Genomic DNA, 19,847 nt, shown 5'->3' on the forward strand with positions numbered 1-19,847 from the left:
TTTACAACTTACGGACTGTAAGTTCAATGCATTCTAATTTATTTCCGGAGCCCTATCCCGAACGATTATCGCCAGAAAACAGGTCAGTAAAACTGAAGGCCAGTGCAGATACTACCACGAAAGCTAAAAGTGTTAAGATAAAGTTGAATTTTGATGTAGAAGGCTCAGAGGAAAGTGAGAAACTAATGTATGCAGGATTACCCGCTCCAGCACAGCAAGGAAGTTTCAGAGGACGGAAGGATAAAAGTAGAGATATGTGTTTTTATTGTGGCTCAGTTTTCCAGCAGCCGCAGACACCCAGAGCAAAAATGAATTTGTGTATTTCATTTAACATAAAGGGTGAAATGTTTGCTGACACTGATAACAGCTTATGTTTTCTCTGCCCTATGTACCGACATGATGGAGAAGGAACATCCTCTGTGTCAGCTGGACCCTCAGCAGAGAATGAACTCAACATCCTTTTTGTCCGGTACTCTATGTCACACACTGTGCCAAAAAAAAAAACGTGTACAGACGCCACTACCAGGTAATCCCATGACTGGGAGCCACACTTTTGTTTCTCTAAGGTCAAACAGTGATTTTGTCACATAACTCAGACATAGTTTATGACATAACTACACCATGTCGTCACATAGATCTAACCTACCCTATCGACTGTACTATTTCTGCACTTACGTTGCCAGCTGAATACCAGAATATGACATTGTGGTCTAAAAGTGAGAATGATATAGGATTTATTGACTGTACACTTTATCACGTACACCTATTAAAACACAACAAGCCAGTATATGTCAAGCAACATCCCATTTCCACGGAAAAAGCCGCAGCCCTAGATGTCATGATAGGAGATTTATTGACTACAGGAGTAATAAAGCCCACACTCCTGTCAATCCTGTGCCAAAGCCTAACAAACCTGGCGTATGGCGTTTCATACAAGACTTAAGGCAAATTAATGCAGTCAACATTCCTCTGCCACCTCTCGTTTCAGATGTTCACAGCATATTGACATGCATTGCATACACATTTTACCGTGGTGGATTTATGCTCCGCTCCTTTTTCTCAGTACCTGTGCATGAAGACACACAGCCGTTATTTGCATTCACACATAGAAATAAGCAGTACACTTGGACTCGTCTGCCTCAAGGCATGATAGACAGCCCTGCTGCTTTCTCAATGGTGATCTGTGCTACCCTGGACAGCTTTACTCCTCCAGGGCTGCACCCTGATCCACACGTGGATGATCTCCTCCTCTGTGCTCCGAGTGAAAAACTATGTCAAACTGCTACACACATGCTTCTCCAGCACCTCCAAAAGACTGGCCACAAAGCATCAGCAAAGAAAATGCAGTACTGTCAGACTTCTGTTCAATATTTGGGATTCACACTGTCTCACGGAAAACGTTCCATGACTGCAGACAGGGTCAAAGCTGTGACCTCCGTCCCTCGGCCTACTACACAGAAGGAAATGTTGTCCTTCCTGGGCATGGTGAACTATTGCAGACAGTGGATACCAGACTGTTCTTTTCATGACCACATTCTGCGTGACTGTTGTAAAAAAGACAAGCCTCCTCGAATACTGTGGTCCACAGAAATGACTGCCTCTTTCAATGCATTAAAGGGAGTGCTGACCTCCGCCACTCAAAGGTGCTGCCTGAATTGTTCAGGGAATGCCGGCCTGCCTGAGAGCAGTAGCAGCTTGCTCTATCATGATAAGGGACTGCGAGAAGCTCACACTCTCACATGACACTATTCTACACACCAATCACCAGGTCACGACCATTCTAGCAAACATAACTACACAACACATGACCGCACAACGTCGCTCAGGTTATGAAGCTACACTGACTTCAACAGCTAATCTCACTATAAAAGCAAGCAGCACACCCAATTCGCCAGCACACTTACTCATTCGTATGCTGTGTTCCTCTGACCGACAGGATGGTTCAGACGACCCTGACGATCATGATTGTATGACACGTGTCAGAGTATTTTTGCTTTTAAAGGTTTTATTATTCATATAATGATCAGCTAAGAGTGTTTATATTTCTGTTCTGTACTCAACCAGCTGCATATTTTAATTGCTGGCTCCCTACTTTATAACGGAAACTGCTTGCCTTCACATTATCAGTCTTTGCCTTCACATTGTCACTGTTTGCCTTCACACTAGCAGGAAACCGCCACCCACGAGTAAGAAACAACCTTGTAGAGAACACGAAGTTTTTTGATAAACCACACCTGTTTTCTTGACAAGATAAGGATGATATTTCCTTTTTTGTATGCTTCATGATGTGTATAAATAAAGCCAGACTGCACCAAGGAGGTGTGTGAGTCTCTCCCTGAGTCTCTCACCCGTGCACGTTTAAAACTGCTCTAAGTGTCTGAGTGATATTTCATTGCATCTGAGTACTTTGATAATAGAATATCTTTAACATTTAATTGGTCCTTCTGAGCCGGATTGGACATTGATATTTTTTCAATGCTCCAATAGGAGACCTTCGTCAAGTCCTGACGTCGTGAGAAGCCCACGCTGTCGACTCCTCTCCAGGCAGAGGATAAAGTCCAGAGACGTGACGTTCGGGTTCTGGCCAGCGTTCTTATAAGAGGTCCACGACTTCAGGGGTTGATGAAGGAAACCAAAGCAACCACACAATAACTCAGGTGAATATTTAGCACTCACTCACATCTTGCGCAAAACGACTGAGGCAACCTGTGGTCTGTACATTAAATAGTTTCCCGTCAATGTATGACAGATTAATTAAGTAACATTCTCGTCTGAAAAAGGACTGGTAGAGGTTACAGCTCGCCTGAAAAAGGGCTCGGAGCAAGTTTAATGTCAAAATACGACAGGATAGTAACATTCTCGTCTGAAAAAGGACTCGTAGAGGTTACGAAGCAGCTCGCCTGAAAGAGGGCTTGGAGCAATGTAGAAAGACACAGTGTTGCCCAGAATAAAAAACTCATTACGCGTATAATCTGTTGTTTTACTGTTTTGTTGGTGGAGTAAGTTGATTTTACAGCACATTAAGGAGGCTGAACTACTCCACCGAATTGTTTACCGTTGGTTGCTCGAGTTCTGGTGGAACGGGAAAAGGTTGTGTTTCATCACATAAAATTGACACCGCTTTCAAGGCTAGCTTGAAAGTAGAAGGCCGTGTCAATAGCCTCTCCCATTCCTCGTGCCAGAGAAAGCACCACGGGTGTGTATGTGTGTGTAAACGCAAATATATTTATAAATAAATAAATAATAATAACAAGAGGAAAAAATAATAATGGGTAATAAATCAACAAAACTCACTGCTGACGAGCAGTGGCTAGAGAAAAAATGTCCAGGCGCCGGACTAATTAGCGCAAATAGATGGAGAAATCCAAAGAAACTAAACTGCCCTGCGTGGGAGGGACAATGTACTCCCTTTGCAGTGACTGCTTTAAAAGAGACCCTCCAAGCGGAACTAAACAATGAAAAAAGCTTTAAAAAGAAAGCCAAACGTCTCACAGAGTGGCAACATTTTAAAGCCTGGATGGCAGAAAATGATAAACGCACAAAGGTGCGAGAAGAGAAAAAGAAAAAGAAAAATGAACAAAGTAGTGAATGAAGGATATAAAAAAAACAACAACAGCAATAGAATAATATTAAACACAAAGTGAACCCGTCTTCCTTCATTAAATAGGTTCTTTTAGATGTTAAGGAGGAATTGACTTAACCAGGCTGGCGGAGAATGAAGACAACCGGACACCTGCTGCAGATGGGGAATCAGTGAACTTTTATTGAGACAGAGACAAGCTCTCAATCACAGCTCACATCAGGAGATTCCAAAGATTTGCTGTGAGGATGAGTATATATTCTCTAAAACTTACAGGAGGGGGTTGTGAGGAAAGTGCTGCATTAGCAGAAAAACAACTCCATAAAAGGAAATCGGCCTTGGGTGTTCTAGTCTGTTCGCTTGCAGATATCTTGCACCTGCAGGCTGAGGCGATCGCTTCTTATCGCTCTCAAGGCCAAAGTCGTGAGCACATTTTTATTACACAGTTGCACAGTAACTTTAAAGCTGAACAATATTTAAAGCTGAATAATGTTTAAAGCTGAACAATATTTAAAGCTGAATAATGTTTGATCAGATTATATTTTCTTCAAATCCCCCTTTTGACCCATCTTAAATGGGTCAACACACAAAAATAAGTAACATTCAAAGGAACACAGAGACGTGTCGAAGCCTGGCTCGAAAAACTCCTCGGGTCTTTTCATTTGTCTTTATCTGTCACTGCAGATGAGGAGAAAAGAGTCCAGGCACCACCCTGCCCAGGGGTCGGCTGCAAGCAGTCTCGGTTCCCGACGAAAGCAGTAACAGCTGTCCTGCACACAAGGGTACAACGAGTTAGTGCAACCAGGGTAGTGACACAAAATTAACAGTTCCTGTAACTCAGCAACCAAAAAGCATAAGTAATGATAAAAATGTGGAGAGTACAGAGTATACTATAATAATGAGAGATATAAACGTGAAAATGTGAAAGAATAAATCAACCGTAAAATAAACTCAGAACGGTAACTGCTAAGGACATTCAAAAGTGAATATGGTAAAACTGGAGAGGAAGTGGTGGGCAAGACCCTAGGGGCTACATTTGTCAGATTGGGACTGTCAGAAGGGGGCTAAGCTTTTCAACTTGAAGGTGTCAGAAGTGTCGGGGGCCCTTCACAGATCAGGATTATGCCAATGGGAATGAGACCCAGGGCCAGGAAGCAAACAAAGACGCAACATCTTTGCCTGCCTGTCATTTCAGGGGGAAAGGGCCAAGACATGTTTACTTAGCTTGGATGTCGTCTAATAGAGGATGATGGGGCACAGAAAGGTGGTCCAGTTCCCCCCACCTCGCCAAGGGCGTGTTCTAGGAGTTAAAGAGCAACAACCTGCAATCTGTACCAAAAAATCTTCATAGTCCCACCGGAAAATCATAAGAGTAATAAACGATTCAGCTCAACAGACAAGTATCATGTTCAGGTTTCTCCAATCATTAAATCACTATTATTGCCACAATTTGCTTTATTCACCCTTTGGGCAATGTTATTCCAAGAGAGAGAGAGAGAGAGAGAGAGAGAGAGAGAGAGAGAGAGAGCCCCTAATGGCCAGTTAGTGGGCTCTAGGTCAAACTGTCCCCAAATTTGTTATTTGTTATTATTACTTGTTTTCATGTCACTTGTCTGTTTTCTACTGCACCCCTCTCACCAAAGCAAAGCAAACATTAGCAGCACATTGACCGTAGTCAGGCATCCTCATTCCATAGGTGCTATAAAACATTTCCTGTAAAAGAATCACAGTTTTCAAGACAGGGTGTGTCTCCCCCAACACTCTCACCAGAATACAGTGTAATAGCATCCCCAACTCCTAACCCATAAACACCGTTTCTTCACACATCCGCCCAGAAATCCTGTAATAGAAAAACATTAAAACTGTAACCCTGTAGGGAAGAAAATGTAAATGGTAACGCTGCGCATTTACCTCTGTAAGCAACACAAGACACAAAAATGGCATTTACAGGTTCACTCATCCTCGAATATTTTGTCATCGTTCTACTCCTGTAAAAGAAACCCACATAAATTCATCCACCCTTTTATCCTATCTAGGTGGAGGTGGTTAACCTTGAGTCATGGTCAAGTCTTGTCATCTTTTACCAGTCAGTCCGTTTGTTTTTATTCCCAGTCTTTCATCCATTCATCCGTTCTTTGCTGATAGTGAAACCTGTCGTCGCATCTAGTTTCCACACTCAGCAAAATGACGTCATCTCAAAAAGAAACAAGAACTTGAGTTTGGATTACCTCGCTGAATCCTTTTTTAAACAGGGACTCTCGTTTCTAATTGTCCCCACAAGTGTTTCCTCCAGAACCCATTTCAATGCGGAGAAACTCACTTACAACAATTTTCTCGCCGACGTGTAATGCTTGTAATTTCCGATGTGCAGATCTGCTTAAAGAAAAGATTCACAAACAAAAATCAGTAAACATAAAACAAAATAAAATGAAAAATAACAAAAACAAAATGCAGACGCCCGGGTCTTAGGACTTGTCACTGAATATTCTTCCCATCAATAAAAGTACCAACCTAAACCTACACAGAGTCAAATCAACACCACCTCAACCTTTTCATATTCATAAACCTATATGTTTTGCGTTCGTGAAACAAAATTGAACCATTAAGTAAGTTGAGCTCTTGAAATGTTTTAATTCTCTTAATTCTGCCAGTTTATTTCAACACTTATTCAATGACTTTTATTCAACTGCTACTTGGCCACTCGACTTTTACCTGTTCAAATTGCCTAGGGTTCAACAAAGTCTAGATCCCCGTTATCATGAAACTTGAACGGTGTACGATGATTTACTTACAGTAATTTAGAATCATCACTCAACCTAGCTCTACTACTGGCACTGCGTGACTTTTCTCACACTGGAAACCAGAATTTAGCACAGAACTTTAATGCCTCAGGCAATCGCGTTCAAGGGCTGCCCCCCCTTCTCTTCTTCTTTGTCCGTGTGTTCCTCCTTTATTAAATCTCCATCACAATGACGTGGCGCTCTGAAATAAAACTCACACTGTTAATTCCTCGTTTTCACTCTGCACCACTGCTCAGAGTGTTTTCTTTTCTTTTTAGTGTAGAGTAAACAATTAAGTCGAGGCCTTAAGCCCCAGATATCTTCGCACGGGCATCATTTTCATAACCAAACCGCTCCGGACTCTGCTCCCCAGACCACACAAATGCCCTCTGGGCTTATTATTATAGCAAATTCTGTATTTGACTTTGTTGTGTGCAGCATTGAGCCTTTGTCAGTAAAGCATTCTTCATTGCAGCAGCTGGAGCATTGTGTGTCACTTCTTAGTAAATTAAATCAACATTTTGATTTTAGTGCATGGGTATGTATCAGTTTTTTACTCCCTCAACAAGTGCATAAGTGTTCATGTGTGTGTTTCCCTTCATTCTAAGTAGGCGCATGCAGAAGTGTGTGTTCGTGTGTTGGTATATGTTTGTGTTCATCACCTTCCTGTTCTGTAGTTTAGGTAAACCAACGGCCTGACGCATGGCCTAGGGTCCTCCCCTCCTCTTTGGGTCTGTTTATGTTGTCCTTACTTTGCTCCACGGCCTTCTGCAGCTCTGCTGTTCGGCTCTTCTCAGAGGTCAGCATCCTTCTGCTCACCGTCCCTTTTCCTCCGGGCTTAATGCGCGTCTCGTCACAGCTCTGTCAGCTGACGCAGCCTGGGAATTTCCCCCGTGTAGTGAAACGGGCTTTAGGTTTAGTGCTCTCCGTCTCTGCTGCATGAGATCACTCTTTTGCAGCACTGTTGACATCCTCAAGTTGTTGTTGTGAGTCCAGCTGCTGTGGCCTTCAGGGGTCAAAGGGTCAAAGATGGTCGCGGAGAGGGCAACGATGGTAGAGGGGAGGGTAGGAGTCCAGGTCAGCTTCGGCTCTCAGAAAAAACAAAAACAAAACAAAACAGGCGAACAGGAAAATGATGTTGTGTTGGCTGTGCTGTGTTGGCTGTGTTATCCCGAGAGGGGAGAAACAACGAGATCTCGTCTCCCCCCTTTTTTGTTTTTGTTTTTTTTTTTTTTTTTCACCATATAATCAACTCATAACCCCTCAAGTTGACAGGACAACACAGGTACGTGTTAAAATTCTTAAGATCCTGTTTAGAAACCTAAAAAGGAATTTCCTATCATTCAGTCGTCATTTGTCTTAAACAATCAACAAAAACATGTCCCAAGTCGACCCTTTTAACCACTAAATTTGTCGTGTCCTCACTTAATCCTCAGACCAGTGTCTTTGTCTTTTGACGTTACGTTGTTGTCCTGCAACCCAAAGCGTTTAATTGTCAGTAATGTATAAACTATATCATTTAAAAACAGGTGTATGTTAAGTGTCGCTACTTTAACCTTGCATGTACGTGCACATGTATGTAAGCTGTTTCTTCATTGCATGTATGGGTGCGTCTGTATATGGGTTACTTTAACTTTTTCTCAAACGAGGCATGTCTCTAACACGCACATGTGTCTGTTCCTCACCCTTCTCATATCTTTCTCTGGTTGTGTGTGGTTTTATTTGTTTCAGTGATTTACCAGGAACATCTTTTCCTTTTCTCCATGTCTTCCGCCAGAGGTTAACACTGGTGAGATTCAGGGACACAGCACCCAGAGCAGTTCAGCAAGAAAAACCCGCCTCAAACTACATTCTCTCTTTTTTGTTTTACCGGGAGGGGTGAGGACAACTCTGGTGTCCAGCCGTGAATTTTAGCCAAAGCTTGGCCTGTCTTCTGCTGCCGTACTCAGGCTTCCAGGTTAAGAAAAAACACCTGTATGAAGACACTAAACATACATTTAGTATTTGTATAAACATAACTGCCTAAATCATTGAACTCTTGAGGAGGGTGTATTTCAGAATCAGAATCAAAATCAAAAACTTTATTGTCATTGTCATGAGACCGACGACATTAAGAATGGTCCCTGATCATTGCATCATCCCTAGTAATATCAAATATAAAAAAACAATAAAATTCAATCAATAAAATAGATAGAATACTTAAAATACTAAGTATTCCCACCGTCATGCTTCAGACCGTGCATAGATTAACACAAGAGTGGCATGGTGGACATTTTTGTAGTATTCAGATGTGTTATTGCAGTTGGATAACAGCTGTGTTTGAGTCTATTAGTCCTTGCTCTGATTGCCCTGTACCGTCTGCCTTAGGGCAACAGTTCGAACAGGGAGTGGCCAGGATGTGAGGTGTCTTTTATGATGTTTTGGGCCTTTTTAAAACAGCGGGCGTTGTTTGACTCTTTACTAACTTTAAAACCCCACCATAACAATTTCTCACTGACAAACTTCTATGCATCCATTTAAACATGCGAAGCCAGCACAAAATCACACACATACCCCTACAGCAAAGCTTTAACATAACCACAATGCAACTCCTCCCTTAAACGGGAGAAATCACCCTGAATCAACCAACTCTATATAAAACGTCAAACAAAGATAAACCACAAACATTTCTACACTTCTGTGTCTTCCACGCAGCACAATAGGCAGAAAAACACCGATTACTCACAGTCTACAACAAAAGAAAAACCTGCTCTTTTCACAACTCTCACAGCTAAAGTCAAAACTCTTACCCAGTGCCTCTGAAATAATAAAAAATCACCAAATACTCGATTACTCTTTTCACTCGCTCCCTCTCACTCCCTTCTTCCTCATACAGCATACACGCTCGCTCCCGCGGACCCGCTCGGCCCCGCGGGCTCACTCGGCTCCCACCTTTTTCCTCTCACAGAGACAGAGAGAGACCCTTTTCCTTTTTTTTTTTTTTTTTTTACTTCGGTCTATCTGCACAGAGTTTACCTCATCTCTTTCCTTCTATGGGCATGCACACTTCCTGTCTCACACACACAGCCCCTCTCTCAGAGAGAGCAGAAAAGAGTTTTTCCTTTTTTCAACACTCAGGAGAAATTCAACAGACAGTTTATACCACTATTTTACACTTTATTTACACACACCGGTAATTTATGTTCTATTTACACACGGGCCCGCATAGACATATGCCAGAAGAGGTTACCCCTAACTTTTTGACTAATTTAAAAGCACCTATAGCCCAGGCCTAGCCTTGCTGATCAATACACACCTCGGGAACGCCCTCCCGATAGCACTCGAATTCCTAAGGAAACACCATATGCCAGAACAACTTTATCTCACTTCTCTATTTCTCTGCTGGTGTTGCTAAATTTTTGACTAATTTAAAAGCATCTTTCAGCTGTTTTCCTCAATGACTCTTTCTGCTTTTTTGCTTCTTTAGGCTGGTGTGTGGAGTTGATGACTGTCTCAACACATGTTAATTGTTCTCCCAATGTGCTAAGCATAACACCGGGACCCCAACCATCATCATTAGTTTCTCGATCTAATTCTCCATCCATTTTACTGTCAATGGAGGAGTGTTCTTTTATTGCTTTTAAAGGAGAATTTGGGCCAGCTGGGTTTCTGCCTCTGTTAGGCACTAATCAGCTGGGGCGCTGCTTTAAAGGTGAGTCAGCACTGAAATATCCCTTCAGGTGTTACCAAGCTTCTACCAAACCGGAGTCTGGCGGGTAACCTTGCCTAGAGCTTCCTGATAGGGGTGCTAGTTGGTTGTCACCTTGTTCACACGTCTCATTCACACTTCATACATTACCTGCAGTCACTCATTACCCTCCTTATGTATGTAATAAATGTGTAAAAAAATTCTATGTGTGGTGTATTATTTTAACCAAAAGAGGAACCTAGTTCCTTTAATTGTGTAATCTGTGAACAACGGAGAACCAAACTGTCCTGCCCAGTGTTCCACAGCAAGCATTCAGCGTGTATTTATGTGTGTCCAATATCAAACAGAACATCAAAACATTTAAAACACTAAAATCATCGGGGTTTTAAGAAGAGATCCGTTTTCTCCTATTGATCAAAGGGACCCCTCCTATGGACTCCAACCAGTACTTCTCTTTTTTAAGTTTTAGAGGATCTTTTCTAATAAAGTCCTCTGGGCCTTCCTAACCCTTCTGTAGTTTAGAGAATATTACTAAAAAATATTCTCAAGGCCTTTAACCTTTTAATTTGTTTAGAAAGGCGTTACTAATAAACCCTTTCAAGGTCCCAGACCTGCTGAGGTATGTATCCGACACCGGAGAGCAAACCCGTCGGCTGCAACCGTGGTCAGACCTCAGTTCACTCTTATCTTTATTCACTTATTCACTTATTTCTTATTCACTTATCTCTTATTCACTTGTCTGATTCTCAACAAGCCTTAAGTAAGCCAGACAATTTTGGTTATGAATTACTAGGAGTTTGGACACTAAGTATTTTTATAATGTTCAATATAGCAGAAATAAAAGGTCTGCTTACCTTGTTTTTTGTGTGTACACAGCTTTTGTCCAAACTCCGTTCACTCAGACCACGGCCGATGTCCTCCCTTCCGTTCCAGTTGACCTGGAGCGGATCCTGTTCGTGACGCCAATTGAAGGATATAAAAAAAACAACAACAGCAATAGAATAATATTAAACACAAAGTGAACCCGTCTTCCTTCATTAAATAGGTTCTTTTAGATGTTAAGGAGGAATTGACTTAACCAGGCTGGCGGAGAATGAAGACAACCGGACACCTGCTGCAGATGGGGAATCAGTGAACTTTTATTGAGACAGAGACAAGCTCTCAATCACAGCTCACATCAGGAGATTCCAAAGATTTGCTGTGAGGATGAGTATATATTCTCTAAAACTTACAGGAGGGGGTTGTGAGGAAAGTGCTGCATTAGCAGAAAAACAACTCCATAAAAGGAAATCGGCCTTGGGTGTTCTAGTCTGTTCGCTTGCAGATATCTTGCACCTGCAGGCTGAGGCGATCGCTTCTTATCGCTCTCAAGGCCAAAGTCGTGAGCACATTTTTATTACACAGTTGCACAGTAACTTTAAAGCTGAACAATATTTAAAGCTGAATAATGTTTAAAGCTGAACAATATTTAAAGCTGAATAATGTTTGATCAGATTATATTTTCTTCATGAACTAAAAGATCCACAACACCCAAAACCACCTCCTCCATATGTGCCTGCCCCCGGCCCGTCTAATCAGCCAGTATCAAAAAACCCCTTCACTGACGCGCCAGGCCCATATGATTCAGCAAGACAGGCATTAAATTTAATGACAACAAATCACCATAAGGAAGACATAGGGAAAGACCCGTCAGGTAGGGATATGGGAGGACAGATTGACCCCCCAGGACCGTCAGGTCTGTTTCCAATGATAGCCACGCCCAACCCAAGATATGGCCAACTAACGGGTGGCGATAATAATGAAAGAGACAACAACCCTTTCCTATATGTTTTCAGAGCATGGTCCCAAACTGACAGATTTAATGTTTTAAAGGACGTTCCACTGTTAAATGAAGGTTTTGAGCCATGGAGGGAGGCAGTTGAGTTAATTAGAACACACTGGCACTTGAATGGCCATGAAATGCTCCAGGTAATTCAGGACTTATTAGGTCTAAAAATGGGAACAGTAAAGGGAGACTTCACGGGGTCAGATGACCAGGGTATAGCCCTGCTCCCCACCTCTGAGCCTCTAAGGGCTCAGTTGGCAGGATTATATGAAAGGATTAGAGTCCGTCTAGCCCCAAGAGCAGATTACGGCAAAATAGGCGAGATAAAGCAGAAGGAAGCTGAGACTGCCTCTGACTTCCTCGATCGCCTACGCCCAGTTTTCAGACAACATTCAGGTTTAAATTACCAGGAGGAGCCACAAACACCATTTCAGCAACAGCTAAAAAATGCATTTCTGAACGGCCTCCTCCCAAAAGTGAGGGCCCACGTAGAAAAACACTGGGTCACACAAAATACAGGAAGTCTGTCAGATGCACTGCAATATGCTGAACACGCAGTTAAAATACAGAAGCAAAAAGAAAAAGGAGGCGTCTTTACTGTAGATCCAGCAACAGGATTGGTGGCATTCTCTGGAGAATACAGAAGACATAAACCAGGCCCCTACAAAGGAAAAGGAAAGGCAGGAGGAGGGCGAAAAGGAGAGAGAAGACTGAAAGACACAAGCTGCTACAATTGCGGAAAGGAGGGGCATTTTGCTCGCGAGTGTAGACATAGAAAAAAGGATGACACTGAGGAAGAGGATGAAAGAAATAACAAATGACTAGGAAAAAGCACAGAAGCAGAGAGCAATGAAAACACGGACGTGTATAACATAGAGCAATTGCTTTTGGGCTCTGAACATAAACCAACTGTAATTATATACGTAAATGGGCAGCCAATGACGATGCTCTGCGACACTGGAGCATGTAAAACTGTACTGATTAAAAAACCACCAAAAGTGAAATTCTCTAATGATACTCTGATAGTTAAGTCAGCATCAGGACATGTCAGTACTAAATCACTGACTGAGCCTCTACTCTTATCTCATGAGGACAGCGGCCGCAGCTGTAAAAACCAGTGCATATATGACCCATCTTGCCCAGTTAATCTTCTAGGGAGAGATGCGCTAGAGAAACTGGAAATAGGAGTATTGCCAGGACCAGAGGGCATGTATGCAAAGCTAATGTTAAACGAGAAACAAAGTCCAGCAGATTATCAGATTAATGTGTGTCAAGGACTCGGACAGCCTCACTACTACTGGACATTAGACCTGCCCTCACTAGAGCCTTTACAACACATAGCAAATCGATATCTGCCAACTCATTCAACACGACAGGACTACACTCAGTATCACAACACATTGAGGTTCAAACAGAGTCCAGGTCCTAATCCTGTGTATGACCAAGAAGTACACAAGCTAGGACCACAAATGCTGACATTACAGCACCTATATGTCACCCAAAGTGGTAATGCAGTATGCTCTGTGCTGCAGCCTGAGGCAGTACAACGAGTAAATAGGATGCCAAATCCACATGTGTCAGTAGCACACAATGACAGTACTGAGTGGAAAGATTTAGGCCGCATTCTCACCCAAGTTGAAAGAGACAGATATGAAAAAACTGAGGACACGCATGAAGGATGGCTACAAGGTTGCAGAACGGGATGCATGAGATACACATTAGGGTGGGTGATCACTACCCACCCAGCCACATACATGACTGACAGCACTGATTTGCATGTGCAGGAAGATAGTGAAAACTGACATATACTCTCATTAGAATTACACCCAGAACTACAAGAATTGCCCACAACACTATGGTCCACAGGATCGACAGATGTAGGATTAATTAAAGGAGCAGATCCTGTTGTAGTAAAAACTACTACAACCTACAGGCCAGTTAAACCACAATATCCCTTGACGGCAGAAGCAAAAGCAGGGATCAGGCCAGTAATTGCAGATATGGAAAAAGCAGGCATTTTAGTGAAAACAACTAAAGCAACCTGTAACACTCCAATCTTCCCAGTGAAAAAAGCAAACACAGGAAAATATCGCCTAGTGCATGACCTCAGAGCAATAAACGAAGTAACAGAACAAATCCCACCTGTGGTAGCAAATCCACACACAATCTTAAATCAAGTGACGCAAAAAGAACAATGGTTCTCAGTCATAGATCTGTCAAACGCGTTCTTCTCGGTGCCATTACACCCAGATTCACAAAATCTGTTTGGCTTCACCTTTGATAACGAAAAGTATACCTATACAAGACTGCCACAGGGTTTTCAGAACAGTCCCACCCTGTATGCAGAGGCATTAAAGAAATCTATGTCACTATGCACACTCCCTGCCACAGGGCAATTTCTTCTGTACGTTGATGACATTCTCGTCACGGGAGATACACGAGACAACTGCAGAAAAAACACCATGACTGTGTTGAAACATTTAGCACAGCAGGGCCATAAAGTATCACAGCACAAGTTACAGCTGTGGAGCCAAGAGGTCACATACCTTGGCCACAAACTCACAGGAGAGGGAAGAACACTGTTAGACAGCAGAAAACTAGCAGTACAGATTGCTCCAAAGCCTCTCACAAAACAACAAATGATGAGTTATTTAGGTCTCTGCAATTTTTGCAGATGCTGGATACCTGAATATGCTCTGCTAGCTCAACCTTTGCAAAACTTAATTTATGGAAAAAATCTAGCACTGAAAGATAAAATAGAATGGACACCAGAAGCAGAAAAAGCATTTAATGATCTAAAACTTGCACTGCAGACGCGCACAGTTTTGGCATTGCCAGACTATGAAAAACCTTTTTACTTGCATGTAGACGGAGGTGCAGGCTACATGAAGGCCGTTCTAACACAAGCCTTTGGGGAAAAGCAACGCCCTCTTGCATTTTATTCGTGTAAGCTAGATTCAGTGGCCTCAGGACTGCCCTCGTGCGTGCAGGCATGCGCAGCTGCAGCAGAGGCAGTTAAGAAATCCGCTGACATCGTCTTAGGACACACATTGATCGTCAAAGTTCCCCACGCTGTAACCTCCATCTTACTGCAGGCGAACTTGTCTTATCTCACACATGCAAGACAGCTCTCATACGTAGGCATCTTGTTATCACAGTCACACATTACAATCGAGAAGTGTGGTCAGCTAAATCCCAGCACACTTCTCCCCACATCAGAAGATGGTGAAAAACACTGCTGTATGGAAAAGCTAGATGAAGAAACAAAACCACGAGCCGATATATATAGCACACCACAGTCAACTTTCACTGACATTTTTGTAGATGGATCAGCTTCTAAAAATAGCTTAGGTCGCAACTGCGTTGGTTATGCAGTAACCACAGTAGACACAGTTCTGGAAGCAAGACCTTTGACTTCCTCTAACTCTGCACAAAGTGCAGAACTTACAGCTGTTGTGAGAGCATGTAAGCTGAATGAAGGAAAAAGCATAAACATACACACAGACAGTCAGTATGTCTTTGCAGCAGTACATCATTTCGCAAAGATTTGGCAGAACAGAGGCATGGTCACTTCTACTGGTAATCCAGTACAGCATGCACACCTTTTAAAAGAACTGCTAGAAGTGATAACACTGCCGAAAAAATTAGCATTGTGCAAATGTGCCGCACACCAAAAAGATAACTCAGAAATTACTAAAGGCAATAACTTTGCAGACCAAGCCGCAAAAAAGGCAGCACAACAACATATACAAACTTTAATATCTGAAACATCAACGTTAATACCACTTGATGTACTTAAAGATGAACAGAAAGCTGCATCCATCACAGAACAGAAAAAATGGTTAAGGTGTGGAGCACAGCTAGAAAATGACCTAATGACCTGTAATGGCAAACCAATACTGCCAAAATCTCTACACAAGACAGCAGCATTAGTGACACATGGCTTAACGCATTTGTCAACGGGTGGAATGATGAATGTCCTCTCTAAACACTTCTACACTCAAAATTTTGAAAATTCAGCAAAGGAATTCATCAGAACATGCATGATTTGCCAAAGACATAATGTACAGGGGAACCTCCGACCACAAAGAGGTCATTTCCCCACACCACCTCACCCTTTCCATACAATCCACATGGATTTTATTGAACTTAACGAATGCCAAGCATCAAGATATGCTCTAGTAATTATAGATGTATTTTCAAAATGGCCAGAAATCTATCCAGTCAAAAGAGCAGATGCAATATCAGTGGCAAAGTGTTTATGCAATCACTTCATCCCCACATATGGCATTCCCAGTCTGATAAGGTCAGACAATGGAACACATTTTGTTAATGACATCATCAGCAAAGTCTCTGAAGCTCTAGGATTTAGCATCAAACATCACTGTGCATATCACCCACAAAGCGCAGGATTAGTGGAAAGAACTAACGGCACAATAAAACAGAGATTAAGAAAATGCATGGAAGAAACAGGAAGACCATGGCCTGAATGTCTAGGCCTAGTAAAGATGTGGATGAGAATAACACAAGGTTCTCAGAAACTTACACCTTTTGAAATCATCCACGGGAGAGCGTTTCCATTGCCAATTACCAGTGAACCTATTAATAAATCAATAAGGGAAACTACCCTAGCAGAATGGATGACTAAACTGTTTGAAAATAAAGAGATTGTGTTAAACAACCAACTGCCGAGTGATTTCTCTCCAGTGTCTTGCAGGTTACAACCAGGTGATTGGATCCTGATCAAAGTACTCCAGAGAAAGAATTGGAGTTCACCAAGGTGGGAGGGCCCATACCAAGTCCTACTTACCACACCCACCGCCTGCAAAATAGCAGAAAGACCATCTTGGATCCACCACAGCCACTGTAAAAAAGTGAGTGACAATCCAGACGCTTAGACGCCGGCTCCCCTGGCTTCTAGGTGATCTATTGGTGAAGGGAAGGGCTGATTGGGTATATCCCGCCCTTTTTTACTTCTCGCCAATAGTCTACTCACCAGAAGTCTAGGTGTGCCTGGTCATCATGAAGACACTTGTCCTCCTAGTGGCCAGCATTGCGCTCCTAGTGAGCCTACTAACACTCACCCAGATGAGAGGAAATAAACAACACCACCTGCAAAAAAGATGGACACATGATAATTCGCATCTGCGTGACCTGAACCAAGACCATAACCACCCATGGATGAACAACGCGTGGTATAGATATGTGTATGATAGAACACGCACCGACAACAGCACGGAATGCTATGTATGTTCACATATGCCAACAACAGCCGTACACGCAACAATATATGGAAAGGCACCTGAACTTGACGAAGCGATGTGTGTGTTCAACAAAGCAACAACTGGCAATTGCACACGCAGAGATTTGATGGCAACAGGACTGACCCTAAAAGGTCAAAGCACAAAGAAAGAAGACCTAATTCCATGGTGTAGTGACACAGACGTCAAACGTGTCACGAAACCACTTTCACAACGACGTATCCTAATTGAACAGACAACCCCTTGTGCCTACAATCTGACGAACTGGAACTACACCTGCAACGAAAAACATTGGGTAAACGTCAAAGCCAACAACACAAAAAACAAATCATTCGCCATAGTTTTGCCGCCGGACATACAGCACCCAATGTGTTTCAACTTCTCCGATGGAAACAGGAAACTTGGACGAAACCGCAACTGCACACAGACACTTGACCTGACCCAATCCAAAGGAATACACACCTTCAAAAATTGAACTTTCTGGGTCCAGGGAGCCGCTTGGGCCTGCGGGCCTAAAACCTACTTCATGCTCCCACCGAACTCCACCGGTCTGTGTGCACCAGTACTAATTTCAGACCACACCTTCAAGATCACAGCAGAGACACACACGTCAAGAGCAAAACGTGAAGTTGCTGAAGTCACTGAAGTAATGCCACATGACTCAATCTATGGATCAGATGTGCCCAAGAACTTCAAACTATGGACTGATGGTCAGAAAGTCCTCCACTCCTTGTTCCCTTGGGTAGGAGTTGGGAAAAACATGCTGAGGATCGAGACACTTGACTATCGATTTGGACTGTTCCTAAATGCTTCAATGAAAATCAACAAAGCGCAAAATGAAGAACTCGACGCAATACGCATTGTAGTGATGCAACACAGAGTCGCACTAGACATGATTCTAGCTGAAAAAGGAGGTTTGTGTGTATTGTTTGACACTACATGTTGTACATACATCCCAGACAACATACACTCACAAAACATGACCGACGCTTTGAACACCTTGAGAAAGATTGAAGATGCTGAACAACAAGACTATGTCACAAGCACTGATGATTGGTTGACATGGTTACTAGGTGGTTCATGGAAGTCCCTTCTGATTAAAGGACTTGTTGGAATAGCATGTTTGCTTTTACTGTTATGTGTTTTCACAACATGTGTAGTACCCTGTCTGAAGAAAATGGTATCAAACATGGTGACAACTTCTATCAATGCTTATGTGATGATGTCTCAAATGGAAGAAATTTTGAAAGATGATCCATACAGTAATGTTTAGTTTAATTGAACACAGGACTGTTTTATGACGTTCAAACCGAAAATGTTTAGACAAGAGGTTATGAACTGACAAAAATAACAGTACTGTCATGTGAGAAATCTAAACAACAGGAGGGAATGTCAGAGTATTTTTGCTTTTAAAGGTTTTATTATTCATATAATGATCAGCTAAGAGTGTTTATATTTCTGTTCTGTACTCAACCAGCTGCATATTTTAATTGCTGGCTCCCTACTTTATAACGGAAACTGCTTGCCTTCACATTATCAGTCTTTGCCTTCACATTGTCACTGTTTGCCTTCACACTAGCAGGAAACCGCCACCCACGAGTAAGAAACAACCTTGTAGAGAACACGAAGTTTTTTGATAAACCACACCTGTTTTCTTGACAAGATAAGGATGATATTTCCTTTTTTGTATGCTTCATGATGTGTATAAATAAAGCCAGACTGCACCAAGGAGGTGTGTGAGTCTCTCCCTGAGTCTCTCACCCGTGCACGTTTAAAACTGCTCTAAGTGTCTGAGTGATATTTCATTGCATCTGAGTACTTTGATAATAGAATATCTTTAACAACACGTATACAGGAATCCACAGCACCACGCCCAGACTTAGAGCAGACACCTATCCCAGACTCAGTCATTGTTTATGTGGACGGGTCCTGTTCAAAACCAAATGACAACTTATTTCTTTGTGGCTATTCGGTGGTAACAGTGCCTGACATCATACTAGAGGCTCACTCATTACCATTTCACTCAGCACAAAAAGCAGAGCTCATGGCTTTAATACGCGCCTGTGAGCTACATTTGGATAAGCATGTGACAATTTACGCAGACAGCCGCTATGCATTTGGCGTTGTGCATGACTTTGGCACATTGTGGAGACAGAGAGGATTTAGATCTGCTGATGGAAAATAAATTGCTAAATTGTGATTTTGTTCAAAGACTTTTTCAGGCTATACAGCTGCCATCGGCCGTTGCAGTTGTAAAAACGAAAGGACACAGTACAGCTGACACAGACGAAGCAACAGGTAATGCCTTAGCAGACGTGACAGCCAAGGCTGCAGCTCCCACCTCCGCAGGAAGTATTATCTTTGCCTCTACAGCTGCCACTTGTTACACTCCCAGACTATTTAGAGACAAATGTTGATTTAAAATTTATACAAGAGCAAGCCTCTGCATGTGATTACACCTGTTGGGAGAATAATGACTGTACCTTAGATGACAGAGATGGCTTATACAAAATCTTAAGGGTTTGATTGCCCTCCCATATTCCCTGATGCCAGTCCTTGCCCGACATTTTCACTGTGTGAGTCATGTCGGACAAAGAGGGGTAATAGGGGCAATAAAATCAAGATTTGTAATTGAGAAAACATCACACGCAGTAAAAGCATATTAGCAACCTGTCTAACATGTGCACGAACTAATGTAGGAAAATCAAAAGCA

The 19,847-nt window shown here is 42.4% G+C and overlaps 1 pseudogene across 1 annotated transcript; it reads left to right on the plus strand.

The window, feature by feature from the left end:
• The first annotated feature begins 1,992 nt into the window (after positions 1-1,992).
• LOC147305485 (uncharacterized) lies at positions 1,993-18,915 on the plus strand (annotated as a pseudogene). The gene is made up of 2 exons (XR_015126578.1): positions 1,993-2,657; positions 16,581-18,915. The product of XR_015126578.1 is annotated as an uncharacterized LOC147305485 (transcript).
• Positions 18,916-19,847: the final 932 nt, after the last annotated feature.

This window comes from Aulonocara sp. 'chitande type north' Nkhata Bay, linkage group LG20 (assembly GCF_057382095.1).
Source record: "Aulonocara sp. 'chitande type north' Nkhata Bay isolate Kocher_YH1m ecotype deep benthic linkage group LG20, A_spYH_male_GT1.1, whole genome shotgun sequence".
Taxonomy (NCBI): domain Eukaryota; kingdom Metazoa; phylum Chordata; class Actinopteri; order Cichliformes; family Cichlidae; genus Aulonocara; species Aulonocara sp. 'chitande type north' Nkhata Bay.